The following is a 12,071-nucleotide window of genomic DNA, read 5'->3' as shown; positions in this document are numbered from 1 at the left end:
ACAACAACTTTATTTCTTGGGGACACATTTCAAAGAAGAAACATCATCCAGACCTAGAGGTCAACTTTCTGAGGTTCTGAAATGAGATAAAAACTGCAAGTCAAAAGAGACAAACATGAAGAGGGACGGCAGCCATGTAAGAAAGGATGCCAGTCACAGAGTCTTGTATGCCAAGGATTGTGGGAGGTGACCAGAAACCAGGAGACTGGCACAAAGCAGGGATTTCCGCTGAGCTTCTGGAAAATACCAACTCTACCAAATTTTGCACTTCAGACTTCTGGTCTCCCAAATGCTGAAACAATGAAGTATTGTTCTAGTTTGGTTTTGTTTTTTGAAAACTATAACCTAACAGCATCTGTTTCTAAAACAGCAGCAGCGGCAGCAGCTTAACATACACTCTGGAAGGAAGGTGTTTGTGAGGTAGATTCTCACTCAAAATCCCTTGACTCATGATACTAAAGGGAGCTGAGTCACATTTGGATGTCATGTCCTGGAAAAGAAGTGGCGGTGTGGCTTTGTTTTGTGCCCACTCAGACTTCAGATTTCTAAGCCCGCAGAAGCTCACAGAACTCTGTAACAGAGGCACCAGCACAATGTAAAGGCTTGGTTTTTTGTTTGTTCTTTTTGTTTTTATTATCTTTTCTTTCTGTCTTCTCTCTCTCTCTCTCTCTCTCTCTCTCTCTCTCTCTCTCTCTTTCTCTCTCTCTCTGTTACTATTAAATGTGAGCATGTTATGATGCTAAAGGTTCTCAAATATCTTTTGGGGGGCAGGGGGGACACAGGGTATCATTTTGTAGCCCTGGCTTACCTGGAACACTCTATGCTTTGTGCTGGCCTCAAATTCACAGACTCTACCTGATTCTTCTTCCTAAGTGGTAGAATTAAAGGAACACATCACCACACCTGGTTCAGATACGCTGCGTGCCTAGCTCACGCTCCAACACCAGCATCTCTGACCAACAGGAGAAAGTACTACAGTCCTACATTTGCTGTGCTTTCAGAGGGCCCAGCTTCCGTTCCCAGCCCTGCCCCCTTCTGGACTCTTCAGACACTGCATACACATGGTGCACATACATGCCCGCAAAACACTTGAACACATAAAATATAAGTAAATGATTACCAAATACCTATAATGTGCTAGGTAGTGGAATGAAATAGTCTCCCACTCAGGGTCCACCCCACAGGAGTTTGCAGTCCAGTATTAGGACTAGGCCAGGTTGACCGGTAACTATAAAACATGATGTGCCCTGGACCTAATTCATGTGATGATTAACACTGATTGTCAACTTAGCCGGATCTACAGTTACCTAAAGACAAACTTCTAGGATTGTCTATGAGAAATTTCAGATCAACTGAGGTGGGAAGATCCGGCCTAAATGTGCATGGCGCCATCCTATGAGCTGAGACAGGATATGGAGTGAGGGAAATGGCCATCAGCATTCATCTCTCTGTGTGTCTGGCTGTGAACACAAAGGCCAGCTGACTCAACTCTCATTCTAGGCCTTCTCTGGTATGGACAAGAATGGCCCACATACATGCATATATTTGAATGCTTGGTCTGTAATGGTTGGATTCCTCCAGGAAACGTTAGGAGGTGTGGCCTTCTGGGAGGAGGTGTGTCACTGGGGTGAGCGTGGCTTTGAGCTTTCAAAAGCCCACATCATTCCCAATTAGCTCTCTCTGCCTCCAATTGTCTAATAAGAAGTAAACTCAGCTACAGTCCCCGTGTCATGCCTACCTGCCTGCTGCCATGGTCCCTCCCAGGATGGTCACAGACTTATTCAACTGTAAGCAAGCCTCTCATTAAATAATCCCTTTTGTAAGTTGCCTTGGTCATGGGTGCCTCTTTACAACAATAGAAAATTAAGACACTTTCTCTACCAGATGGATTGTGTCCCTGAACTGTGAGTCAAAATAAGCCCTTCCACAAGTCGCTTTTGTCATCGGAATAAGAAGAGCTTTTAATGCAACAGGCTACTGGGTGTGGACAGCCACCAAAGCTGCAGGTCAGATTAGAGTCCAGGGAGAGTTTCTGAAGGAAGTAACTTCTGTGTATATTTTCATGCAAACTCAATAGTCCTCCATCTTCTCAGAGAAAGAATGTTGTATTTGAGCAGATATACAAGCTAGTGATCCTAGCTTGAGGTTGAAGCACAAAGATCCCAAGTTCCCAGCCTGCCTTGCTACACAGTGAGTTCAAGGCACTCCTGGGTAAATTAATAAAACCTGTGGCAGGGCCAGTGCAAACCTGACATCCTGCATTTGATCCCAGGATTCCACATGGAATAAAAACTGATGACCTGAAAGCTGTTCTCTGACCTCCACACACATGCTAAAGTAAGCACAGACCCCCCCCCCCCACAACACATCACACACACACACATAAACACACATGGTGATGATGATGGTGGTGGTGGTGATGGTGGTGGTGGTGATACATTAATTAAAAAAAAAAAACTGTCTCAACATAAAAATGTAAAAACAGAGTTAAAGATCCAAACATTGTGTTTTTCTGGCGTGTGTGAGAGCTGAGGTTCAATCTTTTGTCCTGAATAAATAAATAAAAAGATATTGCTTTGGTTAGTCTCTTCCTTTCACCAAGTATCAGGGAATACTGGTGGTATCTGTCCAAGAGCAGTCAGCAGAGAGTATTTTGTGGCATTAACATTGTAGGCTCCTTGCCAATTGCATCGTTTTCTCTCCAGGCCTTTGCAGGCTGTCTTTCCTCCAATGGCTCCTTTATTGTCTGCTATCAAGTGTATCACATTAAAATAATTATAATTTTCTTCAAATCCCAAGGAAAGAATGTCTTAAGTGGAGGGGGAGTTTGTCCAAATCGATTGTTTACCTTTCCTTCATTTGGAGGGGAGGGCTGAAGGAAGAGAGTTCTTGAAATGAGACAATGAGTTAAAGTTGGGAAATAGAAGATCCACGTGTCTGCCAAAGTCCACTGAAGCTATCCCTACCATGGCTCACAAATAACTGAAAACATGGTGGTGCCCGTGATTGGCAGGTCGCAAGCTACCCTGAGTGGTAGAGTGACTTGGGAGTCATTTTACTAGTAGACACAATGGTGGTAAGAACAGCAATAGGCAAGCCTGCAGTTAGGTGCCTAGTGCCAACTCCATTTCATCCTCACAGCGGGTAGTGGGGTAGGTACCTTATGACTCCCCTTCTGCAGATAAACAAGCAGATACTCATCCGGTTTCACACCGGAGGTCATCTTTCAGCTGGGAACGAGGACAAAGATTTGTCCCTGTGAAAGGTAGACAGTGAATATGTAAATACACAGTCCCCAACAGAACAGTGATCTGGGCTTACTGGCCCTTTTCTTTGGGAACAATGCCACTGGGCCACTTTAGAAATGAGCCCAGTCACTAATGAGCCCCCTTCAGTAACTAATATCCTTTGGCTAAAGTCCCATTTGGAAGAGCTTTGTGGAATTCATGTCACTAATAAACTTAAATTTCTGGTTCCAGCTAATACAAGCAACTTGATAACCACATGGTAATTTGTAGGTTTAGATGCATAAATTAGATACGTGGAGACTGTCAGAGTAGTCAATCAATGGACTCCCCAGAAGCTGTGACATTTATGGTCTGTCTGGCGTAGTGCAACAGAGGAATAAGGTTTGGGTTGGTCGTGTACCAGGAATCTCAAGGGATATGCACATCCTTAGCCCAGTGTCTCTGTTGGGGCAGTATCACAGGTTACCATGGAGGAGACTAGCGAGGTAATCAGACTCTGGAAGAGAAAGAAAATAGCTTCAAACTTGGAGGCTCCAGATTCTGATCAACAATATATTTTTAACCACTAGAACCATGGCTTCCAGCAAGCTTCTCCCTTAAGTCATTCATTAGTAATGTAGTCATTGACAGGGCAACTCTTATTTCTTATTTTTACATGATCTGTAAAAACTATTATATGAGTATATTAATTTCAAACATGAGCCAATAAGCATTCTCTGGCATAGGCTGGACTCAAATTAAAAATAAGACAATAGCCAGGGGGCAGTGGTGCATGCCTTTAATTGCAGCACTCAGGAGGCAGAGGCAGTGGGATCTCTAAGTTCAGGGTCATCCTGGTCTACAGAGTAAGCTCCAAGATAGCCAAGGCTACATAGAGAAGCCCTGTCTCAAACAAACAAACAAACAAACAAACAAACAAAGCAAGGCACAGTTACATGCATCTCAATCTTATAAACATGATACCTGATATGACAGAGGTGGGAACAGGGATAATGTAGATGATACAAAGTAACTCAGATAGAAAATCTTCATGGCTTTTGTAGTAAATGCGGCTTTAAGCACATTGATTCTATGTGTGTTTATCAGACAGGTAAATTCGATTAAGTTCTTTGGTGCATAGCGCTATTCATCTTCAGTCCATAGTTCCACAGTGGTTCTACCACAAGCAAGGCTTTCATAAGTACAAATACTAAAGTCCTCTGTGAGGGCCCAGGTCTCTGTGGTGCTTGACCACGTTCTCCTGCTGTGCTTCACTTCCACTTCTGGCTGAGGGAAAAGTTCAGTGTGTAAATCTAAGAAGGAATATCATTTGATGTGTTGTACTCTATGTTATGTGGTAAGGGGAGTCCCTACACACAGACACACAGAGAGAGAGAGAGAGAGAGAGAGAGAGAGAGAGAGAGAGAGAGAGAGAGAGACAGACACACACAGAGACAGAGAGAGAGAGAGAGACACAGACAGACAGACAGACAGACAGACAGACAGAGACAGAGAGACAGACACGGACAGACAGAGAGAGACAGAGGGACAGAGAGACAGAGAGACACAGAGAGACAGAGACAGACAGACTGACTGACATAGTCTCTCTTTATATCTGGTGTGCCTACTTGGGAAATTCTTGGCCCTTCTCATCATTTCCTCTAGAAGCTTTTTCTTTGCTAGAAAGGGTAATCACCTATATTCCAGAATACGTAGCCCCATCTCTGGCCTCGACCTCTGGACATCAACAACACACCTTCTCCATTTTTAATAACCAGAAATGTACCTCATTATTGCCTATGTCTTCTGAAGGGGCACCTCCTTTTAAGTAGAGAACCACTCTTCTAATGGGAAGCATTACTAGTCAAGTTAGAGACAATGTGACCATCATGGTGACAGCCTTTTTATTCATGGGGTAGGCACTGTGTTGAACTCTTTGGTGTCTGAGGCCTCTTAGGACACATGGGCAATAGTGAACTGGTCAAAGTTTAGCCTTCAGGAATCCAATATCATATTTCTTATTAGCTGTGTAAAGTGTAAAATCTCTCTCTGTCTCTAAGCTCCAGCCTCTGAATCTGTAGGATAGCAAAAAGCACAGCATTCTCTGTCAGAGCTGGAGCTTGTCCTGTATTCAGTATTTGTATCTCCTTCCTTCTCCATTAAAAACTCTCGATTTTGAATTGCAACACACCCAGGTTAGAATTGCCAGAATTAGAAATAAAAATATAGGATAGCCAGTTACATCTTATTTTAAATAAATCCTAACTACTTTTTAAAAATAAAAGTATATTTTATTTTCTATAGATTATCTGGAAGTCAAGTTTATGACCTGACCCCAGCTTAGTTAACATCCCTTCATCCACAAGCCCCATTTGCCTCTACAACAAGGTTAAGACACAGTCTGGATGATGTAAACAAAGGTGTCCTTGGCGTATGGATGTTTTCCTGATTAAGACCAGGAACTTGGGTATTGCTCTCTGCCTGCCCTTCTTCCTGCTGGCATGTGAAGCTGGTACCCTGAGTGAAGACCTGGAGTTACTGCTTAGGCAAGAATGGAGCTAGCCATTTTAGAGAGAAACTTGTACCCTCCCAAGGACCCCCAAGAAATAGGGATTTCACAGCTAGGAGAAGGAAAGAAGGAGCCAGAGGGGTCTCATCTTTCAGAAAGTGCTGTCACACAGCTGACATATTCTCAGAACACCTAGGAAACAGTGGAGGGCCAGCTATGACTGTGTCGGGACTTCCTCTTGACCAAGGCTTTGGTCATGCACACCTCTTGCCTTCTCTTTAAAGCTAAACCTCACTTCGGGGACACTGAGGACAAACTTGAGGGGTTGCTGATTCTTCTCCTTCCTCTTCCCATTGTGGCCCCATTGAACACATCTCTCTGCTTACTACTCTCACCTGCTGGCGTAATTGGTCTGTCTATATAAGGCAGTTGGCAAAGTCCAAGTTCTGACTCTGACTACTCTGGAGGAGGCGTCACACAAATGGCACCTCTACTGAGCAGCTCTAGCTTGTCCTTGGGTAGAAACCTAAATGTCATGGTCTTTTCTCTCTCTTTCTCTCTCTCTCTCTCTCTCTCTCTCTCTCTCTCTCTCTCTCTCTCTCTTCTCTCCCTCTCCCTCCTCCTCCTCACCCCCTCCTCCTCCTCTCGTTCCTCCTCCTCCTTCTCTCCATCCTTCTCCTCCTCTTCCCCCCTCCTCTTCTTTCCTTTTCTTTCTTGGCCACTTGCTGCCACATCACTTCAGCTTTACCTTGGGTCCCAGTGCTAAGCCCTCATCTCCTGCCCCCAAGAGGAGGCTGCCTTTTATAGATCACATCAAAGGGTCAGAGCCCTATGTCCATGGAGATACTACAAGGAAATGGCAGGGGTGTAGGGGGGGTGCGGGGGAGAGCAGGAATTTTGGGAAGATATTACACACCTTACCTCTTACGGCCTAGCTGAGCCAAGCAGCAAGATTTACCACAAGCCAACCCCGCTGACCTGTCCTGAAGCAACATCTCTGTCTGGGCTCTACTGACACCTACTCTACCACCTCAGGTCTGGAGAGCCGTGGGAGCCTCCCTAGCCCCACCTCATGTTTCTCCCTTATACCTCACCTCAGTCCAAGATGTGGTTGGGGTTCTTCTGATTTGTTGCTCACTCACAAAATCTTTAAATTTTCATCTTAAAAAAGAACCCTATATTATCAGTATGTGTGCTCACAAACTCACGTGTGAGACCTGACACAAACATAAAGGTCAAAAAACAACAGCAGGAGTCAGTTCTTTCCATCCACCATTTGGGTCCAGGGGATCACACCCACGTCATCAAGCACCGACTGCACTAACCCTAAATGGCTGAGGCATTTCGCCAGCTCTGCACATATGTGTTTTGTTTGTTTGTTTGTTTGTTTGTTTGTTTGTTTAATCAAGCTTTCTCAAAGGCATTTTGGGATGAGGCTGAATGACATGGTAACATCAGGTGCCCCGCGATCAGCATTGAGAAATGCGCTAATATTTGTTAGAGGGAGAGGGAGAGTCAGCAAGCTTTGCTTGGGGCCTGACTTGCCTGGTTCATCCGGTGCACCTCCTGTTTCTCCCTCCTCCATCTCCTGCTCCCTCTTTCCTCTGCCTTCAGAGAGGCTTCAAAAGGTACAGATTCCGCAGAATAAACTCACATCTTACTTTGCTTTTTTTGTTCTTTGTTGTTGTTGTTGTTGTTGTTGTTGTTGTTGTTGTTGTTGTTGTTGTTGTTTTTCAATACAGGGTTTCCTATGTCTCCTGTGTATCAGAGCCTTGTAAGGGGAAAAGTACTAATACCAAATAATACCAAAGCCCAGAGAGTAATTGCAAAAGAGAACACTCCCTTAAATTAGTTATTTAGTTTGTGGCTAAACACAGGTTTTATCTCAGAAAGCAGTTTGTTTGAGAGTGGCTGGCTGGTTGGTATGAGGCTCTGTGAAGGATTTGCCTCGTTAGAGATCCAGGATTGATTAGAGATGTCTGCCATCCACATGACAAAGGAGAGCGGTTTTCGTCATCCCAATCTGTAACATAAGCCCCAGAAGTAGCTGTCAATTTTCTTCTGGGTCATGCCCTGGCATGGCCTTGGCAGGCTCTTCGGGTACCTTGGTAGCAACAGAGTAGTTTTGCTATTTATTTATCTTGCCTAATATGCAATAATTACTTTTATGCTATTAAAATTTGTATTTTTATTTAAAGCACTAATAAATCAACAGATTAAAAAGCACGTGTCCAAGCTCCTAAAAAGAAACGTAAGCCTTTATTTTGATGCCAAGAAAGATTTTTAAAAATCTATCAGGATAAATTTAAGGGCTAGATCTACATTAAACCAAAGTGTGCTTGTGATTGTCTTAATTTTATTTTTTCATGAAGCTTTGGGATGCCATCTGTTTTCATCTTAGTTTGAAAGGCACCAGAAGAACATGACCACTGGGATTACAAATGCCACAATATACAGAAAAACCTCAAGAACTGCTTAGTAAAAAAAAAAAAATAATAATGAAATAATTTGCCTACCACCTTCAAAGCATCAACTACACACAGGGCTTCTCACGATACCCTTCTGGCTGCTGGCTGGACTCTCTGTAACCATCAGATTACATTTCAGTGGACTACATCTAGACAAAGTTTTTTTTTTTTTTCAATTTTAGAAACTTCCATCATACCTATAAGTATTGTGTGTGTGTGTGTGTGTGTGTGTGTGTGTGTGTGTGTGTTCTCAAATGATGTCAGTAAGCAAAGACCAGAGATGCTGGCAACCTACTGCAGTAATCAATGGTTAAATCAGTCATCAAGTGATTTAATAAATAAAATATTAGAAATAAAACCAACAGGGTAAAATTTCTTTGGAAGCACTTAGTGTATATTACCTTCATTCCGTTAAAAATAGAACCCGGGAGAATGTGAAGTACGTAAGGAATCCCATTTGTCACAGAGTCAGACAGTGACTTAAAATAACAGTGATGGTGGCTTAAGTATGCACACATTTCTAGTCCTAAGCTACCTAGGAGTTTAATGGTTGTTTTGCATTTCTGGGTGGGTAAAAATGTCCAAACTCTGAGTGGGGGGAGGGGGTGTCTTCAAATAGGAAATTTTGAAGGCAGTTTAAGCTTTCCTGCCTAAAAGGTGAGTTAAGCCTGTTTATTGGCTATGCCTTCAGAACCAGGGGCAAAATGTACTTGCTTCACTTCCGCTTGGCTGTAGCATTTTCTCACCCCAGACTTTAATTCTATCTAGATTAGTAAACTCACACAAGGCAAATTAAAGGTGACTTTTGCAGGGCAAGAACCAGCTACAGTATGGTTGGCTATTTTGGACTTTGATTTGTTATTTTTGGTTCAAGTTGTTCCAAAGAAGTCACACAACCTCCAATGGCCTCGCTGTGTAAGCTGACACGCTGGTGGCTGCATACAATTGCAAGGTGATGATATCCGTGTCCTGACGGAGTGGGAGGTGAATGCCCTCTGTGTACACATTCCTCTGTAGAAACTGACGAGAAGGCCGATTCCACAGATCAGTGCAGGAGCAGACGCACGAGCTATGACGTCCTCAGTGTTTCTAATGACTCTGCATATTCATTCAATGATTTTACCATATATATATATATATATATATATATATATATATATATGTATCTTATGCTTCTTCCCAGCCACTTAACATAAATAACAGCCATGTATCTTTTACGAAGTTACCATTTAGATATTTGGATTTCACCTCTCCTTTTTACTCAGTGAAAGGGGGTTATTTAAAAAACAACAACAACAACAACAAAAAAAAAAAAAAACAGGAAAAACTACCATCCAAAATCTGCTTGCATATTCTCTCCAGTAGCCGTCATAGCCCTTACTCATAATCCCTGTAGTTAGACAATAAGAAAGAAGCAATTAGTAGTCACAACAAACTCTTGGTTAATTTTGCATGTAAAACTGAGTGCACACATATACATACATGCAAAACAAACAAAAAAAAACGAGTGCACACAACCACTCCCTGCACCCAGCATCTTACCATGTCCAATGGTAATGGCATCCGTATGGCAGAAGATAGTAGAATCAGAAAACAGAACTAGCACCAGGCAAAATAGAACTTTCGAGAGAATTCCATGTGTGCGTGCCATACACGACACTCTGCTCTATTAGAAGTAGCACAGGCTGTTGACAGGCCACAGGGGAAACACTTGATGCAGGGACACAAGATGCAGCTTCTTAGAGGGACTAACAATGAATCTGGTATTGCAGGACACATACAATGTGGTCCAATCCAAAAGCAAGGGGGTTAGGACGACAGTGTTATAGGACACAGGAAGAAATCAGAATCCCTCACTGACCCGACCCGCAGGCCTAGTAATTCGTGGACACGAGAAGGACCGCAACCTGAAAGAAGAACGGGCGAGACAGGGGAAAGGACTCAAGGAAGCAAATGCTTGTCAAGAGTCATATATTTGGGTGCAAAGCGCTTATTTATAATACAGTTTGCAAAGGGAGGGGTAAGAGGGATCCAGGTAATGGGAAAGTACAGAATCTTCTTGGCCTGTGCCCTGAAACAATGGCAGTCTAACTGCTTTTCTCAAAAGATACGGTACACTGCTTTGAGTCTATAAGTCTATCTGTAACTGTCAAGCCAGACCTTGTGGTTGCTAGGGGGATGAAGCTGCAGGGGACATAACTATCAAGCAGGACATTGTGGTTGCCAGGGGGATGAAGCAGCAGGGGACATTGTGCAGGTGGGGAGAAGTAGGGGGTGAGGGTAAGAGGCGAGGGTCCTGGCTTCTGACACCTAACAGTGCAGGCTAATGAGCAAACCTACATTTGAGTAGTGCTTTATCTTCTGGGCACCTACACACACACTGTCATTTGGATGGATCCAGCAATGGCATCTAAATTTGTGAGCCTCTGATGAATCTGCATCTGGGGAAGTACAATTGAAGAGCTGGAATTGCCCAGGAGAACTTAGTTTATTGTTGTTTGGGTTTTGCGATGGTTTGAATGAGAATGGCCCCCACAGGCTCATATACTTGAATACTTGGTCCCCAGTTGGTGGAACTGACTAGGCAGGATTAGGAGATGTGACCTTGTTGAACGAACTGTGTCACTGGTGGCAGGCTTGAGGTTTCAAAAGGCTGGTGCCATTCCCAGTGTGCATCCACAAGTAGGCAGGAAACAGAGAATGAGATGAAAATAGTAGTGTAGTGCCTGGGAAGTGTTAGTGACCCCCCACTCCCCAGGGGAAAAAAAAGACAGGAGAGGATCTGATGCCATTCATAGCAGGGTTTTTATTCTATTTGAGCTAGCTCAGGCCCCAGACTGAAGGAGGGGCCATCAGGAGACTGCTCCACCTGGGTACCCATCCCTTGTGCAGTCACCAAAGGCAGACGCTGATGTGGATGCCAGGAAGTTCTTGCTGACAGGAGCCTGATACAGCTGTCTCCTTAGAGGTCTGCCAGAGCCTGACATATACAGCAGCGGATGCTCACAGCTAACCATTGAACTGATCATGGGGTTCCCAATGGAGAAGTTAGAGAGAAGACTGAAGGAGCTGAAGGGGTTTGCAGCCACATGGGGAGAGCAACAATACCAACCAACCAGAGCTCCCAGGGACTAAACCACCAGCCTGGGAGCACATAGAGAAGGACCCATGGCTCCAGCTGTATATGTAGGGGAGGATGGCCTTGTCAGGCATAGGTGGGAGAGGAAGTCCTTGATCCTGTGAAGGCTGGATGTCCCAGTGTGGGGGAATTTGAGGGTGGGGAAGTGGGAGTGGGTGGGTGGGTAGTGGCACATCCTCATAGAAGCAGGACAAGGGGGAATGGGATGGGGGTTTCTGAGTGTGTGGGGGGGAGGATGGGAAATTATCTTAAATGTAAATAGAATATCCAATAAAAAAAAATTAAAAAAAAAAAAAAAAAGAAAAAAAGAAAGCAGCAAGGGGCGGGTAATTGTCCAAACATCTAATTGGAAAGCTACTAAGGCCTTTAGCGTAATTGACTGGTGCAAGGAATCAAATCATAAACTTAATCTCTATTTCCCTCTGCATTGGTGGTCGTTAGGCAGGGGATGGGCTTGTAACCTGGGGGTGCACATCTGTTAGGGTAATAACCTGGAGACGCTGGTCTTGTTGGGGTGAGCCTAGAGACTGGAGCTAGGTTCAGGTTTTGTTGGGGAGGATAACTTAGAAACTAATGCTAGGTACTGGCCTGTTAGTCTACCTGAGTTCAAACTTAAGTAAGCTTCTCTAAAATGGAGTCTGAATTTAAAAGATTTGGCCTCTCCGTAGCTCCAAGGCAATCTGAAAAAAAAAAAAAAATGTGATTTCTGTCATTCAGCTGGGACTTCC

This window comes from Arvicanthis niloticus, chromosome 9 (assembly GCF_011762505.2).
Source record: "Arvicanthis niloticus isolate mArvNil1 chromosome 9, mArvNil1.pat.X, whole genome shotgun sequence".
In the NCBI taxonomy this organism is placed as follows: domain Eukaryota; kingdom Metazoa; phylum Chordata; class Mammalia; order Rodentia; family Muridae; genus Arvicanthis; species Arvicanthis niloticus.
This window is presented reverse-complemented; position numbering follows the sequence as displayed.